Genomic DNA, 22,471 nt, shown 5'->3' with positions numbered 1-22,471 from the left:
TTAAAGAAGGGGTGCACCGGTCCTGGAGATACTGCAATACCAGGTCAATGCGTGGAGTGGACAGAGCAAGCTCTTTTTCCATCTCCCTGTTCTAAAAATCCATTTAATATATGGTCCCCAGATAGGGGACGTATCAGATATTAAACTGATAAGAACAGATACTACACTTGATCTTAGCCAAAAGGCCGAGAAGCGATAACCAGAATTGGTTTCAAACTACGGAGCCACCCAAGGATCCTGAAAAGTCCATTTGTGGAGATGAGCTCCTGGACTCCCGTTAAGAAGACATGTTGTCAACCTCTAGATCCCTTACATGCCTGCACTTTTCGGCTTGCTGCTGCTGCAATCCACGCGTTTTAGATCTGCATAACTCCACCTCTTTAAACACAGCACCTTCACCCCCTGCTGTTCCCACCCGCCTCAACACCGTTGGAAGGGAGGAGAACCAATTAAGGCGGGGGGTGGGGTGGAACGAGCAGCTGTCTACCCTTAGCAGGAGGGCTCCTGATTACATACCTCTCCTGCTGCTGCTGCTGCTGGCTGTCCAGCAGCAGACTGAAGGTGGCTGCTGCTGTGCACAGGTATATAAAGGCTCAGAGCCTATTATGACACGTGCAGCCAGCGTTCCATTGCCACATTCCATCTACTGCAGGCAGGATACCTGGCTGGCTGAATGTCGCTGAGGAGCTCACAGAGACCGCCATAAGCAACAGTTTAACAGAATGCCACAGACTAATCAACCAAACTTTTTGGGTTGGGTTCTCTTTTATAGTCTGCAGGCATTAAATGAAAGAAGTCAGTGTTCCAGCAGAAGGAGACAACGTTTCAGAAAAGGCATTGTAGCAAACCAAAAAAGAAATTTTAAGCGCAGCAGAGTAACCAGCGCACATACCTGTTAGCTCAGGTGAGTTTAAAAGGCTGCTGTTGATAACAAGGGCATTTGCTAAATAGATGGTGTGTGTGCAACAATATACTGAAAGGTCAATTATATTGTGCAGCTTATCTCACCACCTGTAGTTATTTAGGTGAAAGCTCCAAAATGCTTGCCTAATATGTCTGTTTATCCAAAAGGAAGTAAAAAGGGAGAGCTAGAAAGATAGCATTGCATCACATTACATGGCAATGCAATGCACAGTTGCTGAAGTTGAACCAAAATGAGCTTGTAATCTGGCTTCTGCAACTTTGAACATGAAAAATCCAATGAGGAGAAGAAAAGCAAAGCCAAAGAGTCCATCCCAAAATCCGACAAACAAGCAAAATGAACAAAAAACATTGAATTCAATTCTTTCTGATTTTAGAAACTGCATTAAAGAAGGGGTGCACCGGTCCTGGAGATACTGCAATACCAGGTCAATGCGTGGAGTGGACAGAGCAAGCTCTTTTTCCATCTCCCTGTTCTAAAAATCCATTTAATATATGGTCCCCAGATAGGGGACGTATCAGATATTAAACTGATAAGAACAGATACTACACTTGATCTTAGCCAAAAGGCCGAGAAGCGATAACCAGAATTGGTTTCAAACTACGGAGCCACCCAAGGATCCTGAAAAGTCCATTTGTGGAGATGAGCTCCTGGACTCCCGTTAAGAAGACATGTTGTCAACCTCTAGATCCCTTACATGCCTGCACTTTTCGGCTTGCTGCTGCTGCAATCCACGCGTTTTAGATCTGCATAACTCCACCTCTTTAAACACAGCACCTTCACCCCCTGCTGTTCCCACCCGCCTCAACACCGTTGGAAGGGAGGAGAACCAATTAAGGCGGGGGGTGGGGTGGAACGAGCAGCTGTCTACCCTTAGCAGGAGGGCTCCTGATTACATACCTCTCCTGCTGCTGCTGCTGGCTGTCCAGCAGCAGACTGAAGGTGGCTGCTGCTGTGCACAGGTATATAAAGGCTCAGAGCCTATTATGACACGCGCAGCCAGCGTTCCATTGCCACATTCCATCTACTGCAGGCAGGATACCTGGCTGGCTGAATGTCGCTGAGAAGCTCACAGAGACCGCCATAAGCAACAGTTTAACAGAATGCCACAGACTAATCAACCAAACTTTTTGGGTTGGGTTCTCTTTTATAGTCTGCAGGCATTAAATGAAAGAAGTCAGTGTTCCAGCAGAAGGAGACAACGTTTCAGAAAAGGCATTGTAGCAAACCAAAAAAGAAATTTTAAGCGCAGCAGAGTAACCAGCGCACATACCTGTTAGCTCAGGTGAGTTTAAAAGGCTGCTGTTGATAACAAGGGCATTTGCTAAATAGATGGTGTGTGTGCAACAATATACTGAAAGGTCAATTATATTGTGCAGCTTATCTCACCACCTGTAGTTATTTAGGTGAAAGATCCAAAATGCTTGCCTAATATGTCTGTTTATCCAAAAGGAAGTAAAAAGGGAGAGCTAGAAAGATAGCATTGCATCACATTACATGGCAATGCAATGCACAGTTGCTGAAGTTGAACCAAAATGAGCTTGTAATCTGGCTTCTGCAACTTTGAACATGAAAAATCCAATGAGGAGAAGAAAAGCAAAGCCAAAGAGTCCATCCCAAAATCCGACAAACAAGCAAAATGAACAAAAAACATTGAATTCAATTCTTTCTGATTTTAGAAACTGCATTAAAGAAGGGGTGCACCGGTCCTGGAGATACTGCAATACCAGGTCAATGCGTGGAGTGGACAGAGCAAGCTCTTTTTCCATCTCCCTGTTCTAAAAATCCATTTAATATATGGTCCCCAGATAGGGGACGTATCAGATATTAAACTGATAAGAACAGATTTTTTATCGAAAGCCCGAATTCGTGTACAAAACCCGAGTGCGCTTAAAAAAGTGACAAGTGCCACAAAAAAAGTGCACTAGGATGCTGGTCTTCTTGAAACCCTCTCCAAAAGGAGAAGGGTCCCCCAAACCATTCCCCGTCCCTCCGAGCCAAAAGGCCACAGCGAGGAACAGGGACAAAAAGCCACCTCCAGCCGAAGCCAGAGGCGACCCAATCTTACCCCCAGCACCTGCCCGAGTTCTCACCCGAGCAAGGCACTGGGAGCCAAAGACTGTGCTCCCCTCCCGGAAGAGGGGAGCCAACAACGCTCTCCTCCCGAAAGAGGAGAGCCAGGGGGGTTCAGGGGGGAGCGGAACCTGATGGCCACACACTCCCCCCCTAGACCTGCCAAGAGAGGAACCCGTAAGGGAACCGCATCCCGACAAAATCCTAGTAGGACGTGACACACGTGAATAAGTGGACACACAGTGACAAAGAAATTAAATAAATAGTGAAGGTTTCACAGTATAATACTGCCCGGACCTTCGACCGGGAATTGAAAAATTCCCCATCCTAAGGCCAGAAGGCCCGGAATAAGGGTGTGTGCGAAGAAAGAAAATTTGAAGTGCTTGTGCAAATGTGCCATAAACTCAAGTGGGGTTCCCAATCCCAGTGAGTTAAGGCACCCCAGGGTCACCACTCCTGGGGCACTTCACACTTCGGGCTTTCGATCTTCCCCGGCCCAATGGCGTCGATCCTGGGGGGCCATGCTTTCCACCAGATGACTATATTAGCCACCTGGCGTCCTAACAAGCGCCTAAACCCCAGTGTGCATAATGTATCAATCTACTAGGGCGGCCAACATCCTAAACCGCCTTTTCAAAAGATACTACACTTGATCTTAGCCAAAAGGCCGAGAAGCGATAACCAGAATTGGTTTCAAACTACGGAGCCACCCAAGGATCCTGAAAAGTCCATTTGTGGAGATGAGCTCCTGGACTCCCGTTAAGAAGACATGTTGTCAACCTCTAGATCCCTTACATGCCTGCACTTTTCGGCTTGCTGCTGCTGCAATCCACGCGTTTTAGATCTGCATAACTCCACCTCTTTAAACACAGCACCTTCACCCCCTGCTGTTCCCACCCGCCTCAACACCGTTGGAAGGGAGGAGAACCAATTAAGGCGGGGGGTGGGGTGGAACGAGCAGCTGTCTACCCTTAGCAGGAGGGCTCCTGATTACATACCTCTCCTGCTGCTGCTGCTGCTGGCTGTCCAGCAGCAGACTGAAGGTGGCTGCTGCTGTGCACAGGTATATAAAGGCTCAGAGCCTATTATGACACGCGCAGCCAGCGTTCCATTGCCACATTCCATCTACTGCAGGCAGGATACCTGGCTGGCTGAATGTCGCTGAGAAGCTCACAGAGACCGCCATAAGCAACAGTTTAACAGAATGCCACAGACTAATTAACCAAACTTTTTGGGTTGGGTTCTCTTTTATAGTCTGCAGGCATTAAATGAAAGAAGTCAGTGTTCCAGCAGAAGGAGACAACGTTTCAGAAAAGGCATTGTAGCAAACCAAAAAAGAAATTTTAAGCGCAGCAGAGTAACCAGCGCACATACCTGTTAGCTCAGGTGAGATTAAAAGGCTGCTGTTGATAACAAGGGCATTTGCTAAATAGATGGTGTGTGTGCAACAATATACTGAAAGGTCAATTATATTGTGCAGCTTATCTCACCACCTGTAGTTATTTAGGTGAAAGCTCCAAAATGCTTGCTTAATATGTCTGTTTATCCAAAAAGAAGTAAAAAGGGAGAGCTAGAAAGATAGCATTGCATCACATTACATGGCAATGCAATGCACAGTTGCTGAAGTTGAACCAAAATGAGCTTGTAATCTGGCTTCTGCAACTTTGAACATGAAAAATCCAATGAGGAGAAGAAAAGCAAAGCCAAAGAGTCCATCCCAAAATCCGACAAACAAGCAAAATGAACAAAAAACATTGAATTCAATTCTTTCTGATTTTAGAAACTGCATTAAAGAAGGGGTGCACCGGTCCTGGAGATACTGCAATACCAGGTCAATGCGTGGAGTGGACAGAGCAAGCTCTTTTTCCATCTCCCTGTTCTAAAAATCCATTTAATATATGGTCCCCAGATAGGGGACGTATCAGATATTAAACTGATAAGAACAGATACTACACTTGATCTTAGCCAAAAGGCCGAGAAGCGATAACCAGAATTGGTTTCAAACTACGGAGCCACCCAAGGATCCTGAAAAGTCCATTTGTGGAGATGAGCTCCTGGACTCCCGTTAAGAAGACATGTTGTCAACCTCTAGATCCCTTACATGCCTGCACTTTTCGGCTTGCTGCTGCTGCAATCCACGCGTTTTAGATCTGCATAACTCCACCTCTTTAAACACAGCACCTTCACCCCCTGCTGTTCCCACCCGCCTCAACACCGTTGGAAGGGAGGAGAACCAATTAAGGCGGGGGGTGGGGTGGAACGAGCAGCTGTCTACCCTTAGCAGGAGGGCTCCTGATTACATACCTCTCCTGCTGCTGCTGCTGCTGGCTGTCCAGCAGCAGACTGAAGGTGGCTGCTGCTGTGCACAGGTATATAAAGGCTCAGAGCCTATTATGACACGCGCAGCCAGCGTTCCATTGCCACATTCCATCTACTGCAGGCAGGATACCTGGCTGGCTGAATGTCGCTGAGAAGCTCACAGAGACCGCCATAAGCAACAGTTTAACAGAATGCCACAGACTAATCAACCAAACTTTTTGGGTTGGGTTCTCTTTTATAGTCTGCAGGCATTAAATGAAAGAAGTCAGTGTTCCAGCAGAAGGAGACAACGTTTCAGAAAAGGCATTGTAGCAAACCAAAAAAGAAATTTTAAGCGCAGCAGAGTAACCAGCGCACATACCTGTTAGCTCAGGTGAGTTTAAAAGGCTGCTGTTGATAACAAGGGCATTTGCTAAATAGATGGTGTGTGTGCAACAATATACTGAAAGGTCAATTATATTGTGCAGCTTATCTCACCACCTGTAGTTATTTAGGTGAAAGCTCCAAAATGCTTGCCTAATATGTCTGTTTATCCAAAAGGAAGTAAAAAGGGAGAGCTAGAAAGATAGCATTGCATCACATTACATGGCAATGCAATGCACAGTTGCTGAAGTTGAACCAAAATGAGCTTGTAATCTGGCTTCTGCAACTTTGAACATGAAAAATCCAATGAGGAGAAGAAAAGCAAAGCCAAAGAGTCCATCCCAAAATCCGACAAACAAGCAAAATGAACAAAAAACATTGAATTCAATTCTTTCTGATTTTAGAAACTGCATTAAAGAAGGGGTGCACCGGTCCTGGAGATACTGCAATACCAGGTCAATGCGTGGAGTGGACAGAGCAAGCTCTTTTTCCATCTCCCTGTTCTAAAAATCCATTTAATATATGGTCCCCAGATAGGGGACGTATCAGATATTAAACTGATAATAACAGATTTTTTGATTGAATATATCTTTTATTAGCACAAAAAATAAGTTAACAGACAGTGTACAGTGCCGCAGCCCAGTACACACAGAATTCTACATCATATTTACATAGCATGAGGATACGACGCACTAACTAGACACATCACACCCCTATGCTACACAAAACACTCAATCTGAAAGAAAAAGCATGTCAATCAACACAGTACGACGAACCGTGATAAGGGATGGGGATTGGGAAAAAGGGGATGGGGAGGGGAAAATCACAGGCCCGAAGCTTTATTGAAAGACAAGACACATAAGGGGAGAGGGGGAGGAGGGCTTTAGTCCTCGTCCTCGTCCTCCGGACCGTCCATGATGGAATAGTCTCTGAGCAGGCTGTGGATCAGCCTGCGGCAGTCCTGGATGGACATCCTCTCCCTCCTCAAGATGAGCCGGTTCCTGGCGACCCAAACGGCATCCTTGAAGCAGTTCATAAGGCGCCAAGCCTCCTGGATGGCTCCGACGGTATGAACCCCAGGGAAGAGTCCGTAAAGCACAGAATGGTGCGATAGGCTCGCCCTGGGGACAGAGTTCCTCAGGTCGTCCTCAAGTGCAGTCAATAGGCGCTGTGCAAATCCGCAGTCCCAAAAAGTGTGCAAAGATGTTTCCTCCACGAAGGGGCACCTTGGGCAGTACCGGGTCTTGCACAGGTTCCGGGCATGCATGAATGACCGGACGGGCAGTCCGCCCTGAATCGCCATCCACGACAAGTCCTTGTGGCCGTTGGTCAGCCTGTCAGACGACACATTTGTCCACACAGTCTCCAGCGTGTCCTGGTGAAGTCCTGTGATGTTCTCCACGTCATCCTTGGCTCTGATTAGCTTGTGGATAGTTTTGGGCTTCCACAAGTCGGGCTTGAGTCCCTCCAGTTGATGCTCCCCAACAAATCGAACGACGTCTCCGTAGAACCATGGCGTCGTCCAGTTGTAGGGGAAGGAGCTGTCCCACTTGTCCCAGCCGAGTCGCCTCCAAAGAGGAAGCAGGAAGAAGCGAGACATGGACCTGCCCGCGGAGCCATTCTTGACTTGCAAAGTCCGGCGGACACAATCACACACAAAAGAGGATCGCAGGAGGGTGGGGATATCTGGAACGCCCTTCCCACCCTTGCGAGGCTCCTTGTACATGACGGCCCGCCTGACTCTGTCCATCTTGGATCCCCAGACAAAGTTTAACACTGTCCTGGTAATGGCCCTGCACACAGTGACGTGTGGGGGCCAGGCCTGCGCCGTGTACTGCAAGACGGGCAGGACCTCATTACGCAGGACGAGTGCCTTACCCTCACAAGTGAGGTGTCTGAGGCTCCAGAGTCCGATCCGTTGCTTCACCTTGGCCAAGCGTTCTTGCCAGGACTTGAGGGCCGCTCCTTCCTTCCCGAACCAGACTCCCAGCACCTTGAGGAAATCCGGTTGAATGTTGAAGGGGAAGGGGGCGGAGGAGGCCGGCTGCCAATCCCCGAAGAGCATGGCTTCCGACTTCCTGCAGTTGACTTTGGCCCCTGAAGCCCGGCCGAACCTCTCACACGTCTGGACGAGGGCGTCGACTGAACCACGATCAGCGCAGAAGACGGTGACGTCGTCCATGTAGAGCGAGCACTTGACCTCGTGTCGTCCCGGACCCGGTGCGGTGATCCCTCTGATCTCTCCATTCTGCCGGATAGCCTCTGCGAAGAGTTCTATAACACAAACAAAAAGAAGAGGTGATAGAGGGCAGCCTTGTCTGACCCCAGAGAGGACAGGGAAGGGGTCAGTCTTCCAGCCGTTCACCAACACCGAGCTGTGGATATCAAAATACATCAGACGGACATACGAACAAAACATGTTACCCAAACCTAACCGGTGCAGAGCTCGGCCCATGAACTCGTGGGAAACCCGGTCGAAGGCCTTCTCCTGATCCAAGGAGACCAGGGCCGCGTGTGCGCGGCGGACCTTGATGTACTCGACCGTGTCCCGCACGAGAGCGAGGCTGTCTGCGATGCGACGTCCAGGGATGCCGCAGGTCTGGTCCGCGTGGATGATCCGTCCGATGACCATCTTAAGTCGTGTCGCCATCGTCTTGGCCAGGATCTTGTAGTCCACGTTGAGCAGAGTGATGGGACGCCAATTCCTCAGGTCGCACCTCTCTCCCTTCCGCTTGTACAGGATCGTGACCATTCCTTCCCTCAAAGATGGAGGCATTCTACCCTCCACCACCATCTCCTCGTACAGGTCCAACAGGTCCGGACAGATGAGGTCTCCCAGCGCTACATAGAGCTCCGCTGGAAGACCATCACTGCCCGGGGTCCTGCCGGTCCTAAAGGATTTAGCGGCAGAGAGCAATTCGCCCACCATCAGAGGTTTGTCGAAGGCTGCCGTGCCTGCAGGATCAAGATGGTTAGTGATACCTGACAGGAACTTATCAGCAGCGTCGGGGTCGGTAGTCTTGTGGGAGTAGAGTTCGCTGTAGAAGTCGCTGACGACCCTCATCACGTCCTCCTTCCCACGTCGCATGTTTCCGCTCTCGTCTCGCAGCTCGTTCAGGGGCGTGTGACCGGCATGAAGTTTCCTGAAAAAGAATGAGTTACATTTCTCACCCTTCTCCAGATTCTCCACTTTGGAACGGAAGATGATTCGCTTGGACTCCTCCTCAAAGTGCCTTTTCAGGCTCTTCTTGGTCTCCTCCAGCTCCTCCCTCACGTCCCAGCCGCAGTGAAGAAGGTCCTGCATCGACCGCAGCTCGCGCTGCAGCCCTCTGAAGTCCCTCCTCTTCTCACACTCCTGTTGTCGACCCTTGACCTGAAAGAAACAGCGAAACTCAAGTTTAACATATTCCTACCAATCAGAGACTGTTTGGAAGCTACCCTTGTAGGACTGCCACATTGCGTAGGCTGCTCTCAGCTCCTCCACGACTTCATCCTGAGCCAGCAGAGCACAATTCAGCTTCCAGGAGCCGGGGCCGGACGGAAAACCGTCGCCGAGGACACCTTGTAAGTGAATGGCTCTGTGGTCGGAGAAGAAGCAGGAGACCATCGAGTGCCTACTCTGCCTGACTGCCCGAGAGGTGAACACAAAGTCAATCCTGGAGCGGAGTGAGCCATCGGGTCGGCTCCACGAATAGTTCGTGGAGCCTCTCCCCATGGAGCCCACCACGTCCTGAAGAGAGGCCTCGGTTACCATCTCGATGAGCAGCTTGGACGTGATGTCCAACTTGGCAGATGTGCCAGAACTACGACCGTCCTCCTCGATGGGGCAGTTGAAATCCCCGGCCATCACTAAGGTCCTGGTGGTGGCAAGCTGAAGCCGCAGGGTCTGGAAAAGCTCCAAACGCTCATTCTTCAGTGGGGACGCATACACGTTGATGAACCTGACAGGTTCTCCCGCCCAGTTGCCATCTACAACAAGAGCCCTGCCGCAGATGAGCTCCTGGACGGACTCAAGCGTGAATGCGCCCCCCCTGATCAGAATTGCGACCCCCGCAGACTTGCAGTCACCCCCACCGGACCAGTAGGATGGACCGTGGGACCACTCCCTGGCCAGATGTTTGAAGGACTTAGAGGAGGGAAGGGAACATTCCTGCAACATATAAACATCACACAACTGGGAAGTAAGGAAGGCATAAATAGTCTGACGTCTGAACTTGTCCTTGATGCTCCTGACATTAATGGAAAATAAGTTAATATTAGCCATCATGTAGGGAAAAAAGAAAAAGTTAGCGCAGGCAATACACCTTAGTTACCACTCCGGTCGGGTGGTCCCTCGTCGGTGTTGACTGCTGGTGACGGGATCACCAGCAGGCCCTCTTCCTCCATCTGGTCAAGCAGCGCGGCCTCAATCTCGGCGACCACCAGTTCCTCCTCTTCTGGCTCGGCCACCAGGGTCTCAACCATGTGCTCCATCTCTTCTGGCTCAGGGAGGGTATCCTCCTTTTCGCCTACGAAATCCAGAATCTTCTTTTTGGAGGATTCAGTAGCAGGGCTGTCCTCCACCTTCCTCTTTCCTCGGGTTGGAACTGGGGAGACAAGAAGGGGAAAATCCTCCTCGGAATAGATAGCGGCGGGTGGAGGAAAGGTTAATTCCACCGCTACCATGGTCTGGGGAGGGAGAGTGGCTGCCGGGGCAGGGGAAAGGACACCTGCTGAGGAGTAGGGGAAGGAGGAAGAGGAAGTGGAATCCTCAGCAGGGGTGGCCGGGGTGGGGGGGGATTGGACGGGGGTGGCAGGGGGAGGGATCGAGAGAGGGGTGACAGAACTCTTACCCTCCTTTGACTTTTTCTTCTGCTTCGGAGCTGCTGGGACCGTCGCTGGGGCTTTGGCCACCGACTCCTTTACCGCTTTGGCCTTGGTCGTCTCGGCCTTGGCCGCTGGGGCCTTGGTCGTCGCGTCCTTGACCTTCACAGGCCTGGTCGTCGGGGCCTTGTCCTCCGTAGCTGGGGTCGTCGCAACCACCGATGCCCAGGATCTCTCACGCCTGGGGCAATCCTTGTACAGATGAGCCGCCAGCCCACACAGGTTGCAGGACGTCTTCTTCGGGCAGTCCTTCGAGCTGTGTCCCGTCACTCGACAAATCCTGCAGGCATCCTCCTTGCAGTCCTTCATCTCGTGGCCGTTCTTGCCGCATCTCCTGCAGTTCCGCGGCATGTCCGGGTAATAGATGAGGCCGTAGGAGTTGCCCAGGGAGAATGTCGGGGGCAGGTGCCGAAGTCCGTCTGAGTACGCCAGGTCCCTGTGAAGTCTAACGGTCACCGACCACTTACCTGTCCAGAAGCCGAGTCCATTCAGGATGTGAGAGGGTTCCTTCACAACCAAACAGAAGCGTCTCAGGAAGGTACAGATGTCTTGGCCTGGGGTGTGCGGGTTGCGCATGGAGACCGTGATCCTCCTTTCATCCCTCTGGATAGGGCAGCTACCTGTAAAGGCAGAGAAAGAATTATCCGGTCCTTTTGCGCTTACCATTTCCCAGAACCTCCTGCAGGTGTTCACAGTGGCGAAGGTGACGAAGAAGATCCCCGTCAAGAAGGTCTGGATGCTGAGGGTGTCCGACCTGGAGAAGCCTCGATCCAGCAGCATCTTCTGGCAGAACACGTCCGAGGACATGTCCGGCACCCTCCCATCCACTTCCTTCAGCTTCAGGGCCACCGTCTGCCGCATCCATGGCTCCAGGGCTGGAGCTTCGTGGCGGGGCTTCTGGGGTCCCTTCTGCTGGCCAGTCGTGGAGGCAGAGTCCTTGGGGTCAGAATCGGCTCCTGGCTGGGCCCTCCTGGCTGTCCCCAGCTCCAGGCTCTTCTTTTCGGCCTTCCTCGCAGCGCTTGCCATGGCTTTCCTCCTGCAGTTACTTCTTGGAGCTGGATCTGGAACTCTTCCCGGAATGGGTGGAGCTATGCAGATTCTTCTCACGTCGTGTTCTGGACAAATTCCCCGAAAGGTCTTTGTCTCGATGATTTTCTACCTCGAAGATTCCACAGGACAGCCCGATTCTTCTCCGAGTCTTCGTCTTCTTCTGGATTCTTTAGAGCTTCTTCCTCCCACCGATATCCGCCTTCGTTCTCTGATGTCAGCTGGGCTCCGAAGCTCTTCTCCTTCCGAGTTCGATCGCTCTCGTCAAGTGTAGATCGTAGCTCTTGTGTTCTTAAAAGAACAGATACTACACTTGATCTTAGCCAAAAGGCCGAGAAGCGATAACCAGAATTGGTTTCAAACTACGGAGCCACCCAAGGATCCTGAAAAGTCCATTTGTGGAGATGAGCTCCTGGACTCCCGTTAAGAAGACATGTTGTCAACCTCTAGATCCCTTACATGCCTGCACTTTTCGGCTTGCTGCTGCTGCAATCCACGCGTTTTAGATCTGCATAACTCCACCTCTTTAAACACAGCACCTTCACCCCCTGCTGTTCCCACCCGCCTCAACACCGTTGGAAGGGAGGAGAACCAATTAAGGCGGGGGGTGGGGTGGAACGAGCAGCTGTCTACCCTTAGCAGGAGGGCTCCTGATTACATACCTCTCCTGCTGCTGCTGCTGGCTGTCCAGCAGCAGACTGAAGGTGGCTGCTGCTGTGCACAGGTATATAAAGGCTCAGAGCCTATTATGACACGCGCAGCCAGCGTTCCATTGCCACATTCCATCTACTGCAGGCAGGATACCTGGCTGGCTGAATGTCGCTGAGAAGCTCACAGAGACCGCCATAAGCAACAGTTTAACAGAATGCCACAGACTAATCAACCAAACTTTTTGGGTTGGGTTCTCTTTTATAGTCTGCAGGCATTAAATGAAAGAAGTCAGTGTTCCAGCAGAAGGAGACAACGTTTCAGAAAAGGCATTGTAGCAAACCAAAAAAGAAATTTTAAGCGCAGCAGAGTAACCAGCGCACATACCTGTTAGCTCAGGTGAGTTTAAAAGGCTGCTGTTGATAACAAGGGCATTTGCTAAATAGATGGTGTGTGTGCAACAATATACTGAAAGGTCAATTATATTGTGCAGCTTATCTCACCACCTGTAGTTATTTAGGTGAAAGCTCCAAAATGCTTGTGACGCGCCCCCTGGGCCATATTCTTTAGGGGGAATATCCGGAGCCGGATCAGATGGGGGTTGTAGTCTTCCGAGTGGCTGTGACCCGGTCCGTGCCCAGGGTGTCAAACTCAGTTGTATGTGGCAGTCCTACAGATGTTACTAAGTTCTTAATGTCGACTACGCCACCCGTTGTGTTGCGGTCACTGTGGCCGCCGCTGCAGCAGGGTCCGCTGAGGCTGGTGGTGTAGGTGCAGCTTTGGTGATATAACCCCCAACGGGTGGGGTATAGCCTCAGGGGGATCAGGTGCAGAGGATGGGAGTTGTGGTGATGCAGTGTAGACGGCAATCAGAGACAGAGTCGGGTTATGCAGTTTAGGATGTTTACTCACTGCTGATGTTCTGGTCACTCCAGCTTCGAGTGACCTCCCGAGCCGTGCTGCGTCCACCAGGTTCTGGATCCAGCCAACTCCCAAATAAGTCCGGAGCGTGACCCTGAGCTCTCCTTCTGTCCTTTCTCTGGCCGTCCCCACTATTGATCCACCCAGGTCCAGCTCCCTCGGGCCTTCTGTTGGGAGACCCTTGGCCGTGGGTTCCCTGACCCTCCTCGTGGTATGCCTTCGTGGTGGATGTGGTGGGTGACCGTGGCAAACGCTGCCCACGGTCTCCGGTCTCTGGCTGGGGAGTGTTTTTGCCCCCACCAGTTTGGGTTCCGGTACCCTGTGCCGACTCTTCACCCGGGGATTTAGTTTGGGGTCTTGGAGTCCTTTTCTTCTGTTTCCCCCTCTGGGTCTCTCTTTCTCCTCTCTCACTCTGGGTCTCTCTTCTCCTCTGCTCGCTGACTTCCTCTCTGCAACTGACCCTGTTCTTAGTTGGTGCCCACCTTATATACACCCTCTATGTGTGAGCTCAGGTGACCAGCACCCAATGAGCTCCTATCTTTACCCAGGCTGCTCCCCCTATCTGCCCCTACACTACTTGGGATGTACCACCCCCCTCCCACTCCAGCCAGGAACAGACTCGGTCGTACCTGCACATTTCTAAGTGGGAGTACCGTCGGTCTGCTCCTCGGAAATGGGATGTGTGTAGTGCATGCAGCCTACCGAGCTCAGTTTCACACTCCTTCCTTACCCGGGAGTGGAATATCACACCTCTGGGTTGAGGTGCAATACCCCTGTAGCAGCCGAATCCTCAGGGTGCTACATTCCCCCCTGGTAAATCACAGCACGTCCTCGGGCTGTAAGACAAAAACATCACATAACATGCAAAATTTTTTTTTTTTTTTCATAAACATATAAAATATATAAAACATTATATATATAAAACTTTCTCGTCGCCTCTGGCTCCTCCTCCGGTCACTGCGCAACGTGTGACCGGGTATAGTGCGACAGTCTTTCTAGAAAAATGGTTTTCCTATAAAACCGGTAGGGGGCGCTTTAGGAAGCGCAACTATGTACAAGGGTATGGCCGCTCTCAGTCCTCGGCCAGGTAAGGAGGGAAAGGGAGTGGCTGCTCACAGTCCTCAGCCTGTGGGATCAAGGGTAAACGGGTGAACAGTTCACATCAGCTGGTCCCAACGGGGACTATTTTTGCAGTAACAGTTTCTTTATACCCCGATCGGGTAACTATTTACAGCACCTGCTCCGCTGTACTCAACAGCGTCTTCCTCCTGCTCCTTCTTTGGGGATCTCAGCTTCAGACCCGTCCGGATCCTCTTGCTCTTCCTCCTCACATCGCAGCTCCTCCTCTGTCAGGCGATGCACATGGAGGGCGTAAGGTCCTTTGGCACACTTGTGCCGGGTAAAGGTGACCTCGTCCCCGATATAAAGGTCACGACCTCTGTGCCCCTCCGGCAGATGGGACTCCACATCTCTGCGCGTGACAAAGACGTCGCCGGGGGTGTTGTGGTCTCTGATGAAGCCCCACCCATGCTGCATATTGAACTTAATTACAGTCCCGGTGGTGCGGGGACTGTGCGCTGCACGGGGGTCCCTCCTGGTTCGGCTCTTCTGCTCGGCGCTCCTTATTTGGGCCTGTTGTTCCCGGACCCGCCTCTCTCTCCGCTCCCTCGCAAACTCCTCGAGCTGCTGTCGGCAACACTCAGCACGCTCCGCTGCAGCTGCCCTGGTTTCCTGAGTGAACCCCATTAGGTCTTCTCCGGTGGGGTCCCACTCAAATTGGGTCTCTTCAAGCGGGGGCGAGATCCTTATCACGGGCTTCGGAGCCGGAATCAGGGGTGCACACATGGCCCCAACTCTCCTCTGGTGCTCCAGTTCATAATATCTCTGGGGCCAGATGAAAGGCTGCCCGTCCGGCCACGTGTGCTGGGCAAACAAGTCCTCTCCCAGACGCGGCACCCTTGGTTTTACGGGTGCGGGCGCGGTGGTGGTGGCGCCCGGGTTGCCCAGGCCTTGCGGCCAGGCCTGGGGCACCTGGAAGGTGAAGGGCACCGTTAGGACGGCGGCGCCCTGGGCTACCTGGCCTTGCGGCCAGGCCGGAGGCTCCGCGGAGGTAGGGGGCGCTGTTGGTGCTGCGACGCCCGGGAATTCTAGGCCCTGCGACCAGGCTGGTGTCACTTCCTGTTTTGCCACGCTCGGGGTCGGTGCGCATGGCGTCACAGGGGTCGCGGCGGCGGCTTCCGGTTGGGGCCTAGTCTGCGTCGGTGACACGGCGTTTTCGGGCACAGCAGGGGGACTTTCGGGCTCTGCGACGGGGAGCTGGGGCAGGTAAGCGGTGTCCTTGTTTGAGGTATAGACGTCCCCTTTACCTGCCTCCATGCGTTCGGCTCCCTTCTCGGCGCCGTCTCCGGCCTTGGGTCCTCCCGCGCCGTCCTCAGAGGCGGTCTGTCTCCTCATCTTGGCTGGCGTGCTCCGGGTCTTGGTTTGCTGGGCCATCTCTCGGCTCCACTCCGCCAATGTCTCTCGCTGTACCCGGGCCATCCTCCGTGCGAGGCCCTCCAGAGCTGTCTGTGCACACTCCCGGTCTCGGGGGAGTTGTGCAAGGACCTCCACTAGGCCTAGTGGGGTCGTGGTTTCCAGCAGGCTCCTGACCAACGGGTCGGTGCTGCTCTGCTCTTCTTCCAGCAGGCTCCTGGCCAGCGGGCCGGTGCTGCTCTGCTCTCTCGCCATCTCCGGGTGAGCTTCTCTGCTACTCTTCTCCAGGCTTCCTGCCTCCGGGTGCGCTCGCTCCAGACTGCTCCAGGCGGCACCCATCTTCGTTCTTTTCTTTCGTCTCCTCCCACTTCGAGGGCGGTCCCGGGGCCACTTGGTGACTGTCAGCTCCAGGGGCGGTTCTTTCACGCTGACAGACACCTCTAGCATCACAGTCTCTGTTGGTGGGGGCGGTTTCCACTTTTGGCGCCATTTTCGGTCCTGGCCCACGATGGGAGGTGGCCTCTCGCCACCCTCTGGCACGCCCATAATGGCGTCCGCTCTTCCAAGGCGGGAAACCTTTGGAAATGGCGGGAATCGCTTCCCAGTGGCGGGAAACTCTGCAGATGGCGGGAAAAAGCTGTTAATGGCGGACAACCGGCGGGAATCGACTGGTGATGGGGTCCGATGGCGGGGACCCTCCGGAACCGGCAGGAGACTTCTTTTTGAGGTAAACTTGCACTTTTCTTCAGGCACGCAGTACCCGGGTGTTGCGGGCACGTAATCCTGCCGACTACGCCAAAGTTGACGCGCCCCCTGGGCCATATTCTTTAGGGGGAATATCCGGAGCCGGATCAGATGGGGGTTGTAGTCTTCCGAGTGGCTGTGACCCGGTCCGTGCCCAGGGTGTCAAACTCAGTTGTATGTGGCAGTCCTACAGATGTTACTAAGTTCTTAATGTCGACTACGCCACCCGTTGTGTTGCGGTCACTGTGGCCGCCGCTGCAGCAGGGTCCGCTGAGGCTGGTGGTGTAGGTGCAGCTTTGGTGATATAACCCCCAACGGGTGGGGTATAGCCTCAGGGGGATCAGGTGCAGAGGATGGGAGTTGTGGTGATGCAGTGTAGACGGCAATCAGAGACAGAGTCGGGTTATGCAGTTTAGGATGTTTACTCACTGCTGATGTTCTGGTCACTCCAGCTTCGAGTGACCTCCCGAGCCGTGCTGCGTCCACCAGGTTCTGGATCCAGCCAACTCCCAAATAAGTCCGGAGCGTGACCCTGAGCTCTCCTTCTGTCCTTTCTCTGGCCGTCCCCACTATTGATCCACCCAGGTCCAGCTCCCTCGGGCCTTCTGTTGGGAGACCCTTGGCCGTGGGTTCCCTGACCCTCCTCGTGGTATGCCTTCGTGGTGGATGTGGTGGGTGACCGTGGCAAACGCTGCCCACGGTCTCCGGTCTCTGGCTGGGGAGTGTTTTTGCCCCCACCAGTTTGGGTTCCGGTACCCTGTGCCGACTCTTCACCCGGGGATTTAGTTTGGGGTCTTGGAGTCCTTTTCTTCTGTTTCCCCCTCTGGGTCTCTCTTTCTCCTCTCTCACTCTGGGTCTCTCTTCTCCTCTGCTCGCTGACTTCCTCTCTGCAACTGACCCTGTTCTTAGTTGGTGCCCACCTTATATACACCCTCTATGTGTGAGCTCAGGTGACCAGCACCCAATGAGCTCCTATCTTTACCCAGGCTGCTCCCCCTATCTGCCCCTACACTACTTGGGATGTACCACCCCCCTCCCACTCCAGCCAGGAACAGACTCGGTCGTACCTGCACATTTCTAAGTGGGAGTACCGTCGGTCTGCTCCTCGGAAATGGGATGTGTGTAGTGCATGCAGCCTACCGAGCTCAGTTTCACACTCCTTCCTTACCCGGGAGTGGAATATCACACCTCTGGGTTGAGGTGCAATACCCCTGTAGCAGCCGAATCCTCAGGGTGCTACACTTGCCTAATATGTCTATTTATCCAATAGGAAGTAAAAAGGGAGAGCTAGAAAGATAGCATTGCATCACATTACATGGCAATGCAATGCACAGTTGCTGAAGTTGAACCAAAATGAGCTTGTAATCTGGCTTCTGCAACTTTGAACATGAAAAATCCAATGAGGAGAAGAAAAGCAAAGCCAAAGAGTCCATCCCAAAATCCGACAAACAAGAAAAATGAACAAAAAACATTGAATTCAATTCTTTCTGATTTTAGAAACTGCATTAAAGAAGGGGTGCACCGGTCCTGGAGATACTGCAATACCAGGTCAATGCGTGGAGTGGACAGAGCAAGCTCTTTTTCCATCTCCCTGTTCTAAAAATCCATTTAATATATGGTCCCCAGATAGGGGACGTATCAGATATTAAACTGATAAGAACAGATACTACACTTGATCTTAGCCAAAAGGCCGAGAAGCGATAACCAGAATTGGTTTCAAACTACGGAGCCACCCAAGGATCCTGAAAAGTCCATTTGTGGAGATGAGCTCCTGGACTCCCGTTAAGAAGACATGTTGTCAACCTCTAGATCCCTTACATGCCTGCACTTTTCGGCTTGCTGCTGCTGCAATCCACGCGTTTTAGATCTGCATAACTTCACCTCTTTAAACACAGCACCTTCACCCCCTGCTGTTCCCACCCGCCTCAACACCGTTGGAAGGGAGGAGAACCAATTAAGGCGGGGGGTGGGGTGGAACGAGCAGCTGTCTACCCTTAGCAGGAGGGCTCCTGATTACATACCTCTCCTGCTGCTGCTGCTGCTGGCTGTCCAGCAGCAGACTGAAGGTGGCTGCTGCTGTGCACAGGTATATAAAGGCTCAGAGCCTATTATGACACGCGCAGCCAGCGTTCCATTGCCACATTCCATCTACTGCAGGCAGGATACCTGGCTGGCTGAATGTCGCTGAGAAGCTCACAGAGACCGCCATAAGCAACAGTTTAACAGAATGCCACAGACTAATCAACCAAACTTTTTGGGTTGGGTTCTCTTTTATAGTCTGCAGGCATTAAATGAAAGAAGTCAGTGTTCCAGCAGAAGGAGACAACGTTTCAGAAAAGGCATTGTAGCAAACCAAAAAAGAAATTTTAAGCGCAGCAGAGTAACCAGCGCACATACCTGTTAGCTCAGGTGAGTTTAAAAGGCTGCTGTTGATAACAAGGGCATTTGCTAAATAGATGGTGTGTGTGCAACAATATACTGAAAGGTCAATTATATTGTGCAGCTTATCTCACCACCTGTAGTTATTTAGGTGAAAGCTCCAAAATGCTTGCCTAATATGTCTGTTTATCCAAAAGGAAGTAAAAAGGGAGAGCTAGAAAGATAGCATTGCATCACATTACATGGCAATGCAATGCACAGTTGCTGAAGTTGAACCAAAATGAGCTTGTAATCTGGCTTCTGCAACTTTGAACATGAAAAATCCAATGAGGAGAAGAAAAGCAAAGCCAAAGAGTCCATCCCAAAATCCGACAAACAAGCAAAATGAACAAAAAACATTGAATTCAATTCTTTCTGATTTTAGAAACTGCATTAAAGAAGGGGTGCACCGGTCCTGGAGATACTGCAATACCAGGTCAATGCGTGGAGTGGACAGAGCAAGCTCTTTTTCCATCTCCCTGTTCTAAAAATCCATTTAATATATGGTCCCCAGATAGGGGACGTATCAGATATTAAACTGATAAGAACAGATACTACACTTGATCTTAGCCAAAAGGCCGAGAAGCGATAACCAGAATTGGTTTCAAACTACGGAGCCACCCAAGGATCCTGAAAAGTCCATTTGTGGAGATGAGCTCCTGGACTCCCGTTAAAAAGACATGTTGTCAACCTCTAGATCCCTTACATGCCTGCACTTTTCGGCTTGCTGCTGCTGCAATCCACGCGTTTTAGATCTGCATAACTCCACCTCTTTAAACACAGCACCTTCACCCCCTGCTGTTCCCACCCGCCTCAACACCGTTGGAAGGGAGGAGAACCAATTAAGGCGGGGGGTGGGGTGGAACGAGCAGCTGTCTACCCTTATCAGGAGGGCTCCTGATTACATACCTCTCCTGCTGCTGCTACTGCTGGCTGTCCAGCAGCAGACTGAAGGTGGCTGCTGCTGTGCACAGGTATATAAAGGCTCAGAGCCTATTATGACACGCGCAGCCAGCGTTCCATTGCCACATTCCATCTACTGCAGGCAGGATACCTGGCTGGCTGAATGTCGCTGAGAAGCTCACAGAGACCGCCATAAGCAACAGTTTAACAGAATGCCACAGACTAATCAACCAAACTTTTTGGGTTGGGTTCTCTTTTATAGTCTGCAGGCATTAAATGAAAGAAGTCAGTGTTCCAGCAGAAGGAGACAACGTTTCAGAAAAGGCATTGTAGCAAACCAAAAAAGAAATTTTAAGCGCAGCAGAGTAACCAGCGCACATACCTGTTAGCTCAGGTGAGTTTAAAAGGCTGCTGTTGATAACAAGGGCATTTGCTAAATAGATGGTGTGTGTGCAACAATATACTGAAAGGTCAATTATATTGTGCAGCTTATCTCACCACCTGTAGTTATTTAGGTGAAAGCTCCAAAATGCTTGCCTAATATGTCTGTTTATCCAAAAGGAAGTAAAAAGGGAGAGCTAGAAAGATAGCATTGCATCACATTACATGGCAATGCAATGCACAGTTGCTGAAGTTGAACCAAAATGAGCTTGTAATCTGGCTTCTGCAACTTTGAACATGAAAAATCCAATGAGGAGAAGAAAAGCAAAGCCAAAGAGTCCATCCCAAAATCCGACAAACAAGCAAAATGAACAAAAAACATTGAATTCAATTCTTTCTGATTTTAGAAACTGCATTAAAGAAGGGGTGCACCGGTCCTGGAGATACTGCAATACCAGGTCAATGCGTGGAGTGGACAGAGCAAGCTCTTTTTCCATCTCCCTGTTCTAAAAATCCATTTAATATATGGTCCCCAGATAGGGGACGTATCAGATATTAAACTGATAAGAACAGATTTTTTTTTTTTTTTTTTCGAAAGCCCGAATTCGTGTACAAAACCCGAGTGCGCTTAAAAAAGTGACAAGTGCCACAAAAAAAGTGCACTAGGATGCTGGTCTTCTTGAAACCCTCTCCAAAAGGAGAAGAGTCCCCCAAACCATTACCCGTCCCTCCGAGCCAGAAGGCCACAGCGAGGAACAGGGACAAATAGCCACCTCCAGCCGGAGCCAGAGGCGACCCAATCTTACCCCCAGCACCTGCCCGAGTTCTCACCCGAGCAAGGCACTGGGAGCCAAAGACTGTGCTCCCCTCCCGGAAGAGGGGAGCCAACAACGCTCTCCTCCAGAAAGAGGAGAGCCAGGGGGGTTCAGGGGGGAGCGGAACCTGATGGCCACACACTCCCCCCCTAGACCTGCCAAGAGAGGAACCCGTAAGGGAACCGCATCCCGACAAAATCCTAGTAAGAACGTGGACACACGTGAAAAAGTGGACACACAGTGACAAAAAAATAAAATAAATAGTGAAGGTTTCACAGTATAATACTGCCCGGACCTTCGACCGGGAATTGAAAAATTCCCCATCCTAAGGCCAGAAGGCCCGGAATAAGGGTGTGTGTGAAGAAAGAAATATTGAAGTGCTAGTGCAAATGTGCCATAAACTCAAGTGGGGTTCCCAATCCCAGTGAGTTGAGGCACCCCAGGGTCACCACTCCTGGGGCACTTCACACTTAGGGCTTTCGATCTTCCCCGGCCCAATGGCGTCGATCCTGGGGGGCCATGCTTTCCACCAGATGACTATATTAGCCACCTGGCGTACTAACAAGCGCCTAAACCCCAGTGTGCATAATGTATCAATCTACTAGGGCGGCCAACATCCAAAACCGCCTTTTCGAAAGATACTACACTTGATCTTAGCCAAAAGGCCGAGAAGCGATAACCAGAATTGGTTTCAAACTACGGAGCCACCCAAGGATCCTGAAAAGTCCATTTGTGGAGATGAGCTCCTGGACTCCCGTTAAGAAGACATGTTGTCAACCTCTAGATCCCTTACATGCCTGCACTTTTCGGCTTGCTGCTGCTGCAATCCACGCGTTTTAGATCTGCATAACTCCACCTCTTTAAACACAGCACCTTCACCCCCTGCTGTTCCCACCCGCCTCAACACCGTTGGAAGGGAGGAGAACCAATTAAGGCGGGGGGTGGGGTGGAACGAGCAGCTGTCTACCCTTATCAGGAGGGCTCCTGATTACATACCTCTCCTGCTGCTGCTACTGCTGGCTGTCCAGCAGCAGACTGAAGGTGGCTGCTGCTGTGCACAGGTATATAAAGGCTCAGAGCCTATTATGACACGCGCAGCCAGCGTTCCATTGCCACATTCCATCTACTGCAGGCAGGATACCTGGCTGGCTGAATGTCGCTGAGAAGCTCACAGAGACCGCCATAAGCAACAGTTTAACAGAATGCCACAGACTAATCAACCAAACTTTTTGGGTTGGGTTCTCTTTTATAGTCTGCAGGCATTAAATGAAAGAAGTCAGTGTTCCAGCAGAAGGAGACAACGTTTCAGAAAAGGCATTGTAGCAAACCAAAAAAGAAATTTTAAGCGCAGCAGAGTAACCAGCGCACATACCTGTTAGCTCAGGTGAGTTTAAAAGGCTGCTGTTGATAACAAGGGCATTTGCTAAATAGATGGTGTGTGTGCAACAATATACTGAAAGGTCAATTATATTGTGCAGCTTATCTCACCACCTGTAGTTATTTAGGTGAAAGCTCCAAAATGCTTGCCTAATATGTCTGTTTATCTAAAAGGAAGTAAAAAGGGAGAGCTAGAAAGATAGCA

At 51.3% G+C, this 22,471-nt stretch overlaps 7 non-coding genes and 4 pseudogenes across 7 annotated transcripts; all 11 read right to left on the bottom strand.

The window, feature by feature from the left end:
• Positions 1-6: 6 nt before the first annotated feature.
• Positions 7-197, bottom strand: LOC141149350 (U2 spliceosomal RNA). Its single transcript, XR_012245650.1, has one exon. It is a non-coding gene; the product is annotated as a U2 spliceosomal RNA (small nuclear RNA).
• A 1,115-nt stretch (positions 198-1,312) lies between these two features.
• Positions 1,313-1,503, bottom strand: LOC141149349 (U2 spliceosomal RNA). The gene has a single exon (XR_012245649.1). It is a non-coding gene; the product is annotated as a U2 spliceosomal RNA (small nuclear RNA).
• Positions 1,504-2,615: 1,112 nt separating this feature from the next.
• On the bottom strand, positions 2,616-2,793 carry LOC141150342 (U2 spliceosomal RNA; annotated as a pseudogene).
• Positions 2,794-3,582: 789 nt separating this feature from the next.
• On the bottom strand, positions 3,583-3,674 carry LOC141151168 (U2 spliceosomal RNA; annotated as a pseudogene).
• A 1,115-nt stretch (positions 3,675-4,789) lies between these two features.
• On the bottom strand, positions 4,790-4,980 carry LOC141149348 (U2 spliceosomal RNA). Its single transcript, XR_012245648.1, has one exon. It is a non-coding gene; the product is annotated as a U2 spliceosomal RNA (small nuclear RNA).
• Positions 4,981-6,095: 1,115 nt separating this feature from the next.
• Positions 6,096-6,288, bottom strand: LOC141150428 (U2 spliceosomal RNA). The gene has a single exon (XR_012246634.1). It is a non-coding gene; the product is annotated as a U2 spliceosomal RNA (small nuclear RNA).
• Positions 6,289-11,852: 5,564 nt separating this feature from the next.
• Positions 11,853-11,930, bottom strand: LOC141151044 (U2 spliceosomal RNA; annotated as a pseudogene).
• A 5,953-nt stretch (positions 11,931-17,883) lies between these two features.
• On the bottom strand, positions 17,884-18,074 carry LOC141149347 (U2 spliceosomal RNA). The gene has a single exon (XR_012245647.1). It is a non-coding gene; the product is annotated as a U2 spliceosomal RNA (small nuclear RNA).
• Positions 18,075-19,189: 1,115 nt separating this feature from the next.
• On the bottom strand, positions 19,190-19,380 carry LOC141149346 (U2 spliceosomal RNA). Its single transcript, XR_012245646.1, has one exon. It is a non-coding gene; the product is annotated as a U2 spliceosomal RNA (small nuclear RNA).
• Positions 19,381-20,495: 1,115 nt separating this feature from the next.
• Positions 20,496-20,678, bottom strand: LOC141150686 (U2 spliceosomal RNA). Its single transcript, XR_012246820.1, has one exon. It is a non-coding gene; the product is annotated as a U2 spliceosomal RNA (small nuclear RNA).
• A 796-nt stretch (positions 20,679-21,474) lies between these two features.
• LOC141151286 (U2 spliceosomal RNA) lies at positions 21,475-21,566 on the bottom strand (annotated as a pseudogene).
• Positions 21,567-22,471: the final 905 nt, after the last annotated feature.

Source organism: Phyllobates terribilis, unplaced genomic scaffold, assembly GCF_046119375.1.
Source record: "Phyllobates terribilis strain yellow unplaced genomic scaffold, ASM4611937v1 Scaffold_5__5_contigs__length_657084704, whole genome shotgun sequence".
In the NCBI taxonomy this organism is placed as follows: Eukaryota; Metazoa; Chordata; class Amphibia; order Anura; family Dendrobatidae; genus Phyllobates; species Phyllobates terribilis.
Note: the sequence above shows the minus strand (reverse complement) of the source record. Positions and strands in the feature narration are given on the sequence as shown.